Source organism: Palaemon carinicauda, unplaced genomic scaffold (assembly GCF_036898095.1).
Source record: "Palaemon carinicauda isolate YSFRI2023 unplaced genomic scaffold, ASM3689809v2 scaffold18, whole genome shotgun sequence".
Lineage (NCBI taxonomy): Eukaryota > Metazoa > Arthropoda > Malacostraca > Decapoda > Palaemonidae > Palaemon > Palaemon carinicauda.
In genome coordinates, this window is record NW_027169369.1 from 174309 (window position 1) to 190390 (window position 16082).

At 37.9% G+C, this 16082-nt stretch overlaps 1 pseudogene; it reads left to right on the plus strand.

Annotated features, from left to right (window-relative positions):
* Positions 1-14209: 14209 nt before the first annotated feature.
* On the plus strand, positions 14210-15414 carry LOC137635816 (uncharacterized; annotated as a pseudogene).
* The last annotated feature ends 668 nt before the right edge of the window (positions 15415-16082 follow it).

A 16082-nucleotide genomic window follows, 5' to 3' on the forward strand; every position in this document is an offset into this window, starting at 1 on the left:
TTGGAATTATTGAGTTTTTCCATAAAAAGAAGCCTTTGTAGTTTATGGGGACAGCCCTTTGACCGGCCGAAAATCGAGTAAAAAAAGTCCGAAATCAGCTATTTTTCTAGGGAATGGTCACGGAATGAAATGATATTAAATTAACTAGTTTTGTAAATGCATGTCCCAACAATCTACATACTAGAACCACTCTGGTCATGGATGTCGGAAATGTGCGAGAAAAATGGACAAATAACCCAAAATTCCCCTCCTAACCTGGCCTACAAGCCATTTCCTTACCTTCCTCGTTACCTAGCCGGGGGACTAACGGCCCCCTGCGACCCCCCAACCACTGTCGCTAATATACAAACCCAACCTAACCGAACCTAGTAGTTCCCAGGTCACTACCCCTACCCGCCCCGGACCCCCTTCGTAAGTCTCTCTCCTACACAAAAAAAAAAAAAAGGTATGGGCAGCACCCAAAATTATAAACCACATTGTCATAATAAAAAAGTTACTCAGGCTTACCTTAATATTCGATGTCACTAAATCCAAAATCCTTGGGTTCTTGCACCTTCACAAATTTTACACTTCTCACATGGACCCCTAAAATCCCCTAAGAGGCCTTCTCGAAATAAATAATGAAAAAATTCGGGGCAACTTGAGTAAAATCACGTAGGTGTATATACCTTAGTCTTAATCGAATCAATTTGATCAATATGAGTGATAAACTCAGCAACATCGCTCAAAGAGACTCCAGGTCAATCTCGGGTCATGTGGGGGGGGGGGGATTAAAAACTTGAAATCACGCGGCCAACGAAAGGGTTAGTTCAGTTGCTTTGTTTGACACTGGCTTTATCTACCGAAATTTCTTAACTAGATGTTGGCTAACCTAACCTTTGGTTGTATATAAAACAAATTAGTATTCGGCATAATTTCAGGACGTGTCCCAACGAAATAACAATCTTAACAAGAGGTTAAAAATGAATATTGTTGGAATTAACGAAAACATAAGTCCGAACATCGATAACTGTTCAAGCTTGCGCCACCAGCTGATAGGCTAACTGAGCGCCGCCAAACGGGTGTTGTTATAGTCCTGGTTCCTGGTTCCTGGTTCCTTATTGCTCACTCCGCAAAATAAGTTTGCGGGCACTCTATCTCTTTATAGATAGGTGCAAAGCTTCTAAGCTTATTCTTATTATTAAGTTTATATCATCTGTGCCTTAAATAAATTAATATTATAATGAGGTTCACAATCTTTACTTTTATTCCCTTATACTTTGAAATTGGATACGATAACACCTTGCTATCATCAGTTTTGGCAACCTATTGTGGTAATCAGTTTGGGCTTCCTAAACTCTTCTTTTATATTCATTGCCCTATCTATAAATGCAGCCAGATCTCTGCTAGGATTTTTTAGCATACCTAAACTTATTTCTACATTCTTTAGCTGTTCTAACTTTGGGCATAAAAATAAATGTTCGGTGGTGTCTTCTTCCTCTTTGCATAGATCACACAAATTGTCATCATATTTTCCCCTGAAATTTGCTTTTAAGTTGAGCATATTTAATCTTGCTTTCATCACAAGGGATGCCTTATCCAGATACATTTCTCTGATATAAGGCATAGGGCCATTTCCTTTAATAAATCTTAATTTTTTCATTATTTTCTTTTTTTCTTCAATAGTTTCTTCTATTTTTTCTATAATTCTTTTCTTGATTTCTTTTTTCAGGGTCCTTTTCCCCCAACTTCTTATTTCTTCCACTTCCATCCCATATTTACTGCAGATTTCTTCTACGCTCTTGCTCCAGCACTTCCCATACGGGTTCTTCAACTGATCCTCAATTATCTCTCTTACTAGTCTTTTTTCCTCGGAGTTTATGATGTTATGGAAGAGCATTAACTTCTTATATTCTATTCTGCAGGACACCGGCCATATTCCTGTTTCTGCAAGTATGCCCCAATATGGAGTACTCGCAGGTAGTTCATACATATTTCTTATTATCTTGTATTGGAGGTTTTCTAGATCTTTCATATCTTTGTCCCTAATTACACTCCAGGTCTCCACGTTGGCAAATATTGTTGGTACAACTACTGTTTCATATATTTTCTTTCTGACTTCCAATGCCATCTTTCCAACTTTTCTCGTATCCCCATATTTTCTTATTTCTTGGGTCATATATGCAACCCTCTGGGTTTTTTTACTGATACTCAATTCTTTGTTTCCCTTCTCTGTATACCATTCACCCAGATACTTATATTCCTTAACTAAACTTACTTTTCCGTTCTTCACTTTTGTTTCAATCTCCACCTCTTTCTCTTTCTTTCTTTTGTTAATTCTTAATACACCCGATTTTTTGGGGTTGGTGTTTATAGTGAATTTCTTTAGGGTCTCTAGGCTATGACAGTTACTTATGGCACTTTCGATACCATCTTTCCTTCCTGAGGGAAACATTATATCATCTACATATACAAGTGATTCAATTTCAATATTTCTTATCAATGTGATATTTTTTCTGCTAATGCTATTAACTTTGTCAGTTGCTATACTGCATAGCTTGGGTCCATATATAGTTCCTTGTCTAACATTTCCTTCAATCGTTATATCTTCTGTTGTACCTGCTGGACAGTTGATGGCTGCTCTACCTTTTTCATTCATTTTTTTAACTATCAATGCTTCTTTCCATCCTATCATTTTTCCCATTTCTTTTATGCAGTCCTTTAGATCTAGCTTATCAAAGCACTTATACGCATCACAGAACCATACGTATGTCGACCCTCCCAAATAGGCGTTATAGTCTATTACTGCATTTAGTGTAAGCAGATGATCGGCCGTAGATCTTCCTTCAATGCCTCCACACTGGAATCGACTCATCTCTTCTTTGAATCTGTCCTTATATTTTTTCATCCTTATTTTCTCGTATATTTTACTAATTATGCTTGTAATGAATAAGCCTCTTTTATTTTCTAGTTCCATTTTATTTCCCTTTTTGTGGATTGAAAGTATCCACATCTCTTCCCACTCTTTAGGGATACATATGCTTTCGTCAATTTCTGTGAGTATCAGCTTCAGGCTTTCTATTATCTCATTCCCCATCATTTTAATCATAACATTGTTCAATCCTTGCCTGTCCATTGTGTATTTGTCTTTCAGGCTTTTTATGATGGCTTCTACTTCTTGATATGTTATTTTTTCTTCCTTGCTGGATCTCACTCTGTCACTTCCTGACAGCCATTTATCAAACATGTTGATTTCTTCTGCCAGGGTCTCTTCTTCACTTAGGGGATTTTCTAGCTTAAATAAATCACTGTAGAATTTCTCATATTCTTTCTTTATTTCTTCAATATCCTCTATTATTTCCCCATCCTTTCCTCTGATTGCTGTACATTTACTGGCATTTTTTCCATCCACTTTCTTCTTGAATTCCCAGAAGGCTGTGCTGTTCATACCTCCTTTTGCTTTGATTTCTTCTACTTGCTTGATTATTCTTAAACGTTCCTCTTTTTGTTTTTCTTCTTGTATGTATAGGTCAACAAGGCTCTCCTGTACTTTCATTCTTCTCTTGACCTCATTGTTTTCCTTTCCAACATTAATACAATTCTTTTTTAAGGTTCTTTTAAGTTTCATTAATTTCCTTAATTCCTTGGACCTCTTGTTTTTTCTGTTTGTCTCTTTTACACTACATTTTCTTAATATTTCTTGCACTTTTTTTTGCCATTTTGAATATTTTATTCTTATATTAGCTTTTTCTTTGGCAATCTTTATGAGTTCCTTTTTATCTTTGTGGACTTTTAGATGGTTCCAGACTATTTTATATCTTACCTTTCTTTCTTACTTGTTTAGGGTCAACCAATTCATTTCGAGTAGGATGGCACAGTGATCAGAATACACCATTTCTTTTGATATTCTGTAGGGTGTTATCAATTTCTCTTCGTCAATTACCATGCTCCTAATGCCTTCTTCGTCTTCTTCTCTAACTAGAGCATAATCTATCACTGATTTCTTCTCTTTTTCAATTCTCGTCCAAGTCCCTCTGCATTTCGGGTTGCTATTTGCAATTATCATGTTGGACTCCTCTGCTAAATCTCTTAACATTTTGCCTGATTTTGTAATCTCATTACTATTGTTTTTTATTATGCTTCCTACTTTACAGTTGAAGTCTCCCATTACCATTACTTTTTCTTCTCTGCTATTTGCTATCATTATTTCGTCTTTAATAGACTTGTACATATTTTCTAAATGGCTTGACTTTGTTTTATTTTCTTGTGGGGCATAGATTACTCCTAATCTGACTTTAGTCTTCCCATTATCAATTTTTACCCATTGAGACTCGTGACCCGATTTTCGCTTTTTATTTCCACCGTTACGTTTTGCAATTCATTTTTTATTGCAATCAACACTCCTCCTCCGTTTGATTTTCTATTATTATTAAAGACTCTATAACCTGCTATCTTCAAATTTTCTTCCTCCTTCAGATGTGTTTCTGTGATGCAAATAACGGTTGGTTTAACTTTTTCTATTATTTCCTCTAGCGAGTCCACTTTTGATTTTATGCCCCTTATGTTAATGTAATAGAGCTTGAAAGCTTTGTAAAATTTTGCTTTCTTTTTTCCTCTTCTCTTTTTATTTCTTCTTTTCTCTTCCATTTTTACAGGCAACGACCAGTTCTTCCTTGACCACCCTGTGGTATCATGTAGTCCATTCCTAAGGCTGTGTTGGGGTTTCCCACTGCCCTTTCTGCCCACGTCAAGTTGTGTTGGCTCGGGTTGTATGATTTTTCGTACCTTATTTCTCGTATCAATCTCCCCATTTCCTCCATTCTTGAATTTAAAAAATTTAATTGGTTTTCCATCCTTTTTCTACTTGGACCGTTGCTTACTTGATTCCTTACTTTTCCCCCCTTTATATGTTCATACTGCTCCTCGTTTCCTCTAAATTTTGATCTGGTTTCATTGAATCTAACATTGTTGTGCCTGAATAAGCATGTATGGCCTCTTTTGCAGGTACCGTTCACATAATCTCTGCATATTTTCGATCCATCTTTCCCATAGTTTATTTTGTTGACCATTTTCTTTTCCCAGTGACCATATTTGCACTCCCTGCCTAACCTACACCTGCCTTCTTTGTAAAACTTACATTGAATATGCTTCCTCATCTCGTTTCTCTGAGGGTTATCTTCACCTTCCTGGCTGCGTCTGTGGAGGAAGTCGCATGATCGTCCTTTTTTACAGATTCCCTTTCTAAAGTACAGAGTACAGGTAGGAAACAATGCTTGCAGGGAATTTTACGATCGAGTAAGTTGGCCGTGGCTTCAGCAGACGACTCATTGTAACGACCTTTCCCTAACCTAACATTTCATGATCATTATCCTAGAAGTATCAAATTTCACTATAAATGACGTGTCCCTAAAAACTACAAGCTTAACCAAAGAATAAATATGTAGATTGACGGGACAGTATTGAACTGTAAAACCGAACGTTTCTTAGACTGGGATGACACAGGCTCTATCTATCGGGAAAATTGGAAACTAAGCAGGAGCTACCCGTGACTTGCGTTCGGACCGTGCTGAACTTTGAAAATATGGCCGTGGTAAAGATAAATTATGATATCATTCAAAATGATGAAATAACATCATATTATGGTATATTGGATCATTGTAAAGAACATCTTCCCCATAATGAAAAACGATTTGGCTAGTAATAAGAAAGATATCGCCCTGTCCCCAAAAACTAGACACCTATGTTCGCTTCAAATTGTGTGTATGAGAAGACCAGGAATTGAACGAGTCTTTAAAATAAACATAAAAAGATGTTCAATATAATATTATTATAATTGAACGCATTTTTATATCAAAACTAGGTTTTGAGAATATTATTTAATTTCATTTCGAAATTATTGAGTTTTTTCATAAAAATACCAGTTCCTTAGAAAAGTTATCTAAAATCCAGTGGTCTTTTCAAGATGGGTTGTCACATCTAGCAAAGCTGAAACTAGCCATTTAAATCATTCTTGACAGGTAATGAGCACTCACATCATCACATGCTCTGCCTCTAAAATCTATATTAATAATCTTCCGAGCTTTAGAGAAAGAGAGTTATCAAGATAATGGGACATCAGTGATGCCATTTTTGAGTCAATAATTTAACTCCAGATCTAGAGTATTATCTATAAAACTAGTTACAAAATTGGCTGTTGAGTATAGCATAAAATCTGGAGTATTGGTATCAGTTTTAGGTATTAATAATTCCGCACTCTAATGCCGATGTCAAACGGATCTTCAGCCATTTGAATATCACAAAATCAAAACTATAAAACAAAATGAACAGAGACTCTAAACGCAATCCTTCATGTGAAATATGGGCCGAAAACGGCAGAGAAAGTGCTGTTGTAATTATTCATATCCTCGTGAAGTTCTGGATAAGATAGGACACAATGAAACCTACAAAAAACGGGAAAGTCGAAATCAAGTAGGCATGCAAGGTGTTGCGGAATACCCGTTAGCGTCGGTACCATCATGTTACTTGACGAATTTGAAGCTGTTCAGACGTCCATCAGGGATTCTGATGATAGAGAGCAAGAAAATCTTTTAAGTATGAATTATTAACAGAATTTTTGTATAATTTTGTTAAAGTTCCTATCCCACTCTTTTTTATAAAGAATTTAACATTGTGCTTTAATGGTTTTTTGTTTTGTATTTTGTTTGTTGTACCTTTTTTCAGTATATATATTTTATTACAAAAGTCTTTTCAATAATCCTTTCCATAAAAGTAAAGTAAATTATTATGAAGATCTAGAGGATTTTCCAGAGGACTAAAGAAAAATCGGTTTCATTGTATATTATTACATCTCAATGTATCCTAGTATTCCAACTACTTTTTCTTATAGGAAAAATTACGCTCCCTTCGAAAATAACACTCTTTCCCGTCGCAAATGAATAGTTACAGAAATATATATACATCTATATCCGCCGATAATGGGGGACCCCCAGTGGGAACTCGGGGTTTTGGGTGGGGAAAACATACTGGGGAATCGATATATAACCGTAATTCAGTCCTTTTCTTCTCTATACATTTCTTTCTTGTATTTATTATAACCGTAGGAAAATACAAATCAGTATACCTGGATATATTTGGGAGGAGCCGTTTCAAAGGTTATTTCTTGTAGTAATACAGTAACCAGTGCTGCCAACGCCTGATGTAGATTAAATGTTAGCATTCCATACCTGATGTAGATCAAATGTTAGCGTTTCATGCTAACATTAGCACCCATTTGTTCGTTTGTTCGTTCGCCCCACCTTCCGTCCTTTGTTTCTCTCCATTATTACTCTTTTTATTACCGTATTATTTTCTCATTTTATATTCCCATTCAATATAATTTATCATACATTCCATTTTACCTTCCTATATTGGGTTTATTTGTTTTGTTATTTCCTTTCCCATTTGTACATACGTTCGTTTCATCAGTTTCCGATCTGCGCATATATCCCCCCGCTCCCGGCGCAGGAGTTTCCACTCCCCCTTTTACTCTTTTTATTAGTGTTATTTTCTCATTTTTTATTCCCATTCAATATTATTTATCATTCATTCCATTTTACCTTCCTATATTGGTTTTATTTGTTGGGTTATTTCTTTATCCCTTCCCGGTTTCACATAAATTCTTACCCTGGACTATTTTTTTTATCCAGTTAATTCTCGGTATGATCTCCTCATTTTATATTCCCATTCACTATTATTTAACGTTCATTCCATTTTATCTTCCTATATTGTTTGTAATTATTTTTGTTGGTTAGTTCCTTTTCTCTCCTCTGTGTCTTATAAAACTTTTCTTTCGTCTAGTTTCCGTATTTAGTTCATACATGTTTTCTCTTTTGTTCGTTGTTTTTCCCTTAACCAATCACTCTAGGCCTATTCAGATATCTCCCTACCCCCCCCCCTTCCTTTATCTCTGTATGCGCTGTTTTCCGACCCATTGTTCCCCTGCCTTTCCCGTTTTAACCTTTGACCTAGTTACTCGTCCTTCGTTACTAGTGCGTTTTTTTCCCATATTTTGAGATGGATCATATTATAGAAACTTGTACCGGTTGCAGCATTCCGTATCTAAAAGCAGTGGCTCAATTCCATGGTGATTTTGGTGATAATTCAGGTTATGTTGATCATTTTCTTAAAGAAGTTAATCCGTCAGTCTCTTCCTTCCGAGTCCAGCAAGTTTCGACGTTTCCTTCATAAAAGTAAGTCATTAGTCAATAGTCATTATTCGTGTTTTGTGACCGGGGTACTTCTAGGCAAGGTTAGGTGGGTTTGTTAGGTTCTGTGGCCTTTCTGTACTTTTTATATATTTCGTACCAGTTATATGGAGAAATTATTGAATATATCTGAGGAGATATTTAGCAGTTCTAGCTCTAGTAATGACATCGTGTCGTTGGTAGTTCTGTGTACCATTCGTCTCCGTTGGTAGTACTGTGTATCAAGGTAAGTCATTCCCCAATGCTTATTATATGAGTCTTGTGACCGGGGTACTTCTAGGCAAGGTTAGGTGGGTTTGTTAGGTTCTGTGGCCTTTTGGTACTCTTTATTTATTGTGTAATAGTTTTATGGTAGTATTATTTAGTTTACGTATGGAAAAATTTATTTCTACCTCTAGTAATGACATCGTGCCGTTGGTAACACTGTGTACCATTCGTCATCGTTGGTAGTTCTGTCAAACATTGGTAACGTTGTTAATGTTATCGTCCCCGACATCTGTTGTTTATATATTGCATCCGTAATAACATAAACCAATTCGTCAACTTATAACTAACCGAATTGGTTGATCTGTTTGTTTGCGATTGAAATGATCATCAAAATCGGTTAAATCTCGTTATTTGCTATAGGAAATCATATATTTCTTGTACGTAATCACACGATGTAATAATATACAAAATTACCGAAAAATCTGGCGTAAATCTAGAGGATATGTGCTACAAATCTGGAGGAAAGGTAGCGATATGAGTTGGCAACAGTGCAGTACATATTGAAGGCTTTCAACAGGGTTAAATCCCTGTCAGTTCACTCACACCAATAAAACCCCTGTACCTTTGCCCTAGTACACGGACTTAGCAGCCGCCTTGGAGAACACCTTTCAAATCTCATGAGATTCCATAAAGTCATTCTCATTGCAATGGCACTTCTCTCTCTCTCTCTCTCTCTCTCTCTCTCTCTCTCTCTCTCTCTCTCTCTCTCTCTCTCTCTCTCTCTCTCCTTCATTCCACTGACTTTGATGCTGTTGCCATTCAGTTGGACTGCCATCAGATGGACTATATATATATATATATATATATATATATATATATATATATATATATATATATATATATATATATATATATATATATATATATATATATATACTACCTGCTAAATTTATGTAAAATTGAATCCAAGTAGAAATTCTGAATACTTTGCATTTTGGTTTCTTAGTGGAATTGACAAATAACGGTAATGTCATATATAAAGGTCTAGGAGACTATATAAGGAACTCATTCAAAGTAAAGGCACTTGTACAAATACAGAGATATAGTACTTTCGAGTAATTATCTTGTATACACCCATCAGGACGACATGGCTGAGTTCAAAAAATGGATTTTGAGCAAAGCAAAAAAAACTATTTTGGGGTGATATGGCCATATCGTCCTGATGGGCCCTCCCTACTTTCGAAAAGGAGTACACAAATATGTAACGAAAGACCCCCCCCCCCCCCGAATCTACTCTATATGCGGCTATCCAAACTTAAATGCATCAAGGAATAGTTACGCCATAGTAGTACTGGGAGGAGATTAATCGGGTAGCCTTGCTAACGGCTCCCCTTCAAACTCGCCACTCTTCCCCCTCAAAGCGAAAACTCTATTCGGGGTGAAGATTGCTATGTGTTGTATCAAGAAATACGTCCCCTGATATTATACGATATCCTTAAAAGTTATATTAAGGATACTCGCGCCAGGAGTTAGAATTCTGGAGACCTATGGTTAATTCTCTGGGAGTATCACTGTAGCCAAATATCCCTTAGAAAGCTTCCTAAAAGAACCTTCCATCAGGACGACATGGCCATATATCGCGAAAATAGATTTTTCGCTTTGCTCAAATCCGTTTAATAGAACCAAAACCTTTATGGAAAGAATGGGCAACCCTTTTCTATTAAGACTTAAATTAGTGTCGGTTTAGTATATGGCCTACCTTTTTTTTATTCTGGTTTAGTATGCGGCCTATCGAGCTTGTTAGGTTATGTTAGGTTAGGTCAGGTAGGGTTAGGTTAGGCCACATGCTAAAACAGATAGAATTGGGTAGGCTGTATTCGAAAGATAGGCCACACACTAAACCGGCACCCTTAAATCGAAGGCTTTTTAGACATCTTTCTACCAGATCGAAGAAATGGAGGCTAACGTTACCTGGAACCAGACACCCCTAACTTTAAGAGTACAATAACCTCAACAAGAAAATAATTGGTGTTCCTGGTGTAATTTGATTGCTCCTGACGTTGATATTTTTCCGAGACTGCATTTTGCAACTTGAGATGTTTCAAACACAAGAAATTAAATATGAAAAACTATATTTCAAAAGTAAAACAAAGAAAATAGATACGACCTAAGTGAAGGATACCACCTAAGGTAGCTGCTTTGGGTCGATTAAGGTGGGTCGTGGCTCTGGGTCTGGTTCAACAGCTGGAGTTGGAGCAGAAGGTGTTTCATCAACGAGTAGAACTGTCACTGGATCTTCCTGCCGAAGTCTTTTTAACAGGGTGACAGCCATTTCTTCCACAGTGAGGTACATGTCATTCAGTGATGGTTCAGGAGTGGCAGCAGAAGGGTTGGTGTCCATGGCTGATGTATTAGCGCTTTGTGCAGGAGCATTGGTCAGTGGTGCGCCAGCAAGGAAAGGTGTGGAGCCAGCAGGTTGGTCTTTAGCTTTCTTCTTCTTAGTCGCTGGTGCTACAGGCATAGGGAATTAGGCCTGCATAGGAGTTCTGGTTACAGCAGGATATGCAGCAGTGGTCTTCAAAGCATTGCCTTTTGAAGAGGAGGTTTGGACAGTTATTAAAGGTTTTTACTTGATCTTTGAAAGGTCAAAGGATCCGTGCTTTTCAAAGTGGTTGCATACTTTTTCTGATGCAAACTCACAGTTTCTGCAGTTGCATTTGACTTGGTGAATGGAGAAAAACTCATCCTGAACAGTTTTGCTCTTGATTCCCACAACAACAAGAATGAATATGTTGACACTGTGCCATTCATAATCCCTGCAGAATTGACATTTGCAGTTCGCTGAATACTCCTTGCAGTGTCTGTTCTCTTTGTATAAGTGAGTCCATGCCCAGACACCTAAATAGAAGACATACATGGCAGGCACAGAAGGGAGACTGGTGTCTCCTGTGCCGGGTAAGCACGTACTAGCACTGGCAGAGAGATCCTCTCAGTCTGGGAATGAGCTGAGATTGCCTTGCCTTATACAATACACTGTCTCTTGCATAGGCAGTTTGTGAGACTCTTCTATGCTGACTTGTTAGATTGTCCAGCCTTGTGCTACTAAGGGTGGAGAGGGGGTTATTCATATATGGTCAGTCTCTAGGGTATTGTCCTTCATTTAAGGTATTATTATTGTCTCTTGCCTCTGTTATTCCTGAGAAACCTTTGAACCTTAAGGACAGCAATAAAGTTGCATGGGCCCATGCTCTTGATTGGCCTCTAGGCTTCAGCCTTATGTCTGAGAGAGAGAGAGAGAGAGAGAGAGAGAGAGAGAGAGAGAGAGAGAGAGAGAGAGAGAGAGAGAGAGATGCTTCTAGTTCTTGGTTCTTTATAAATCACAGAGTTTTTTAGGTGTGAAGATTTTCCCTGATTGCACATCAACATTTTAAGTGAAATCAACGACTTTTTATATTTACCTTTAAATGAAAATAAAAAAAAAATATAAAAAATACTAACAATTTCATTCATTTAAAAATAAATTTATCAAGAAATGCAAATTATCTCGCATTTATGTTTCTTTTTCTGATTTCTAGAAAATAACAAAGTGATGAGTTCTTCACCATGCGTTGTTAGATTGTTTACCTACAGGCCAACCAAGGGAAAGGCCCGTGCCAACAACAAGTGTTGGCTTTAATACCCCAAGAAGAAGAAGAAGAAGATTGAAAATTATATAATCACTTGTTAGTTTTTGAGGAGTACAGATTAAATTCTGCTCCTTATTATATTCACTTAAATACAAGTAGAATCATTACAATTACCTGAATTTACCAGCAATGGATCATGACAGTTGTCACCTCACCTAAAACGTTAAGCTGCGCGTCTGACCAATTTGTACTGTTTATTATGCACAGATAATTTATTTGTATTGTTGATACCATAAAGAAGTTTAATTTGTATTGTTTATACCACAAAGACATTATTGTAATCAAAACTTATTTACTGACCTAAATTTCTCCCTCAGATATGTTTTGTCAATAAATATAATGTTAATGAGAAGATATTATAAAGTATTTAATAACACCAACAGAAGTCAACGACAAGAGCTTGTTTCCAGATGAACGCTCCATAATCTTGCAACTTTTCACATATCTTGAAATCATACTGTGATAAATTACACAATACATACGAAAAACCTATTATAAACTTTCTTTGAATGCCAGAATCTACTAAAATTATGGAATTAATAAGACTCACTATCGATGAGAGCTTGCAAGTAGGTACTGTCAAATATTGAGGGAATTGCTGTTGTCACTCGGTAGTGGAATTATGAATTTGTTTACTTGTTATTTTTATGCAGATTATGGAACACTTATAGTATCCTCAAACCAAAAAAAAAAAAAAGGGTTATTAATAGAACCTAACTATACGGAAAGAATAGCAAATCCTTTTCTATGTGGACTTAAATTGGTGCTGGTTTAGCATGTGGCCGACCTTTTTTTATTCTGGTTTAGTATGATCCCTACCTGGCTTGTTAGGTTAGGTTATGTCCAGTCAAGTAAAGTTAGGTCACATACTAATACAGGTAGAACTGCGTAGGCCATAATCGAAAGGTAGCCCACATACTAAACCGGCACCCTTAAATCGAAGGCTTTTTAGACATTTTTCTAAATGATGAAAGAAATGGAGGCTAACGATCCAGTGAGGAGCATTTCTTCAGATGAAACTGAATCCAGACAGCCCTAACTTCCTCAGTACAATAACCTTAACAAGAAAATAAGTGGTGTTCCAGGTGTACTTGGCCCAGTCTTATTCTGCATCTATACTATTGGTCTATCAAGATTACTACAAAGGCATGGTGAGAAGTTCAAATTATTTGCAGATGACACACAGTTTTACTTCTCCATAAAACGGATTTTGAGCAAAGCGGAAAATCTATTTATGGGTGATATCGCCATGTCGTCCTGATGGATGGTTCCTTTAGGTAGCTTTCTAAGGGATATTTGGTTAAATTGATACTCCCAGAGAATTGATCACAGGTCTCCAGAATTCTGATCAGCTTGTCGAATTTGGTGTCAGAGGAAACCTTCTGAAGTGGATAAAAGGTTATCTCAGTAACAAATAATCGCCTGTTTTCTTTAAGGGTGCATGTAGCTCCTATGAAAATTTTGAGCTTGGCACACCTCAGGACGGTGTATTGAGCCCATTTCTTTTTAATATAATTGTGCACCGTGTACTGTCTCTCCTCCCTGCTATCCCTGGAACCACTGTAACCTGCTATGCTGATGATGTCTGCATCCACTCCACTAACCCTCGAGACGTTCAGCGTGTCCTTCAAGACTTCTACAGGTCCTGTACCTCCTGTGGCCTCATACTCTCCCCAGAAAAAAAGCAGAATCTTCTCTGCGCGGAACCTCCGAGACCTGCCAGTGTTCACTATGGGTGGGAATATTATACCTCACTGCACATAGTATACATGTCTAGGTGCACCAGTCAGGATCACCCCTGCTATACCCGCATGACAATGAATCCACCCCATGGTGAAAAACCTTCTTGATCAACTGGAGCCTCGCTTCACTCCCATCAAGTGGCTTGCGACCAGGGCTACAGGTATATCTATCCCCGTGGCTAAAACCCTCTATATCCTCTTCTTAAGGTCAGTTGTTGACTATTTATCTCTTGCTTTAATTCAATTACCCAGACAGGCATTACAACCTCTAGAACTGTTCCAAAATAGAGTAATGAGGTTTATCCTTGGATGCCCTCCTTCCACTCGGATAGTCAACATGCAGACCGAACTCATGTTACCTCCATTAATAGAGAGAATTTATGCCAATGTAACTTTGTTTTCTGTTAAATGTCTACACTCTCCACATTTTACTTCAAACTTCTCTGCTGTCCTCAGAGCATCACTTGACGAAGATGCACCAAGACCTCAACTCCGGCCAGGGGGCCATAACCTAGTTAGGGCAGTATGTGAAAATCTTCGACACCCTGATATTGGTGTACCTGAGCAAGAAGTCATCCTAGATTTGCCACCATGGTGGGTTCCTATTCCTGCTGTCACTTTCACACCAACCTCTAAAGATGCCCATAACAGTCTACAGAAACAGCTTGTTTTGGAAACAATATCCAAAGTGTCAATTTCAGTTCCTTCAGGACACCACATCTACGTTGAAGGCTCAATACAGGCAGATGGAAGTGCAGCATGTGCTATGTTCTCCTCAACTTTAGAACCTCCTGAGGGTGGGTGGCATGGTCGCAGGTTGCCAAACTCATCCAGTTCCACTTATTGCGAACTTCAAGGTATATGGGATGCAGTAACTCTACTTGTTAGAAGAAATGTGAATGGATTGGTGATCTGTGACTCCAAACCTGCACGCCAGGCACTGACATTTTCTTGGCCCAGCTGTGGCCGTGTTGTGCAAGACATAATGTGTCAACTCGCTGCTGCTTACAATGCCTCGCTTGACATGTCCTTCATGTGGATACCCTCCCATATTGGGCTCACTGGGAATGACATGGTGGACAGTCTTGCTAAAGCTACCTGCACTCTGGACCTTGATGACAGAAATGATGAGCCCTCACTTCGCTGCCTTAAACATAGAATATTTTCAGCAGCTTTTGCCTGTACAGTGCAGCGTAGGGATGCAGAGAGGGTCACTAGTGTTTCCATACAACATCATGATAACTTTCTGCATAGCCGTCACAAGTACCGGCGTCGTGGACTCATGGTGCGTAGGCATAATGTCGTAAGTGCCAGAATAAGGTTGGGATATCGTCCTGTGTTGCAGGTTGGACAGACACTAGATATACCACACTACACCTCATGTAAACTGTGTAACCTTGCTATTGCCAATAACCTTGAACACTACTGCCTTCATTGCCCCACTGTCAGGAATCTGTTACCTCAAGGACAAAATTTACTTCAAACCTGTCAATATTCACTCAAAGATGACCACCTAGATGTAATTTTGAATCGTCATCACACTTTGGTGGTTGCTAAACTGTCGGTTGCAGTTGTTGTGATAATGGAATACGAACTCATATATGTTATTTTTGTAAATGATATACCGATGATTCAATGCTGTAATATTTTTTTTTCTTTTTCCTGCTAATTTCTGATGTACTGTATGTAACCTTGTTTGACGTCATTGGTCGTAATAAACTTATTAAATAATCGTAAGTGCCAGGATAAGGCTGGGATATCGTCCTGTGTGGCAGGTTGGACAGACACTAGATATACCACACTACACCTCATGTAAACTGTGTAACCTTGATAATGCCAGTAACCTTAAACACTATTGCCTTCATTGCCCTACTGTCAGGAATCTGTTACCTCAAGGACAAAAAATTTACTTCAAACCTGTCAATATTCAATTTTGACTCGTCATCCACACTTTTTGGGCTCAAGCCATGACGTCCTGATGGAAGGTTCCTTCGGTAGCTTCCTTGGGTAGCCTATATTTAACTACAAGGATATTCCCAGAGAATTAAACCACAGGTTATCACAGAATTCTAACTTCTGGTGCGAGTACCCTAAAGGTTTCCCTCTAGGATATCGTATATCAACAGGGGACGTATGTATTGACACGCCACATAGCTATCTGCACCCCATATAGAGTTAACACTTCGATATGGAAAGGTGGAGAATAACTGGGGAGCCATTCTACA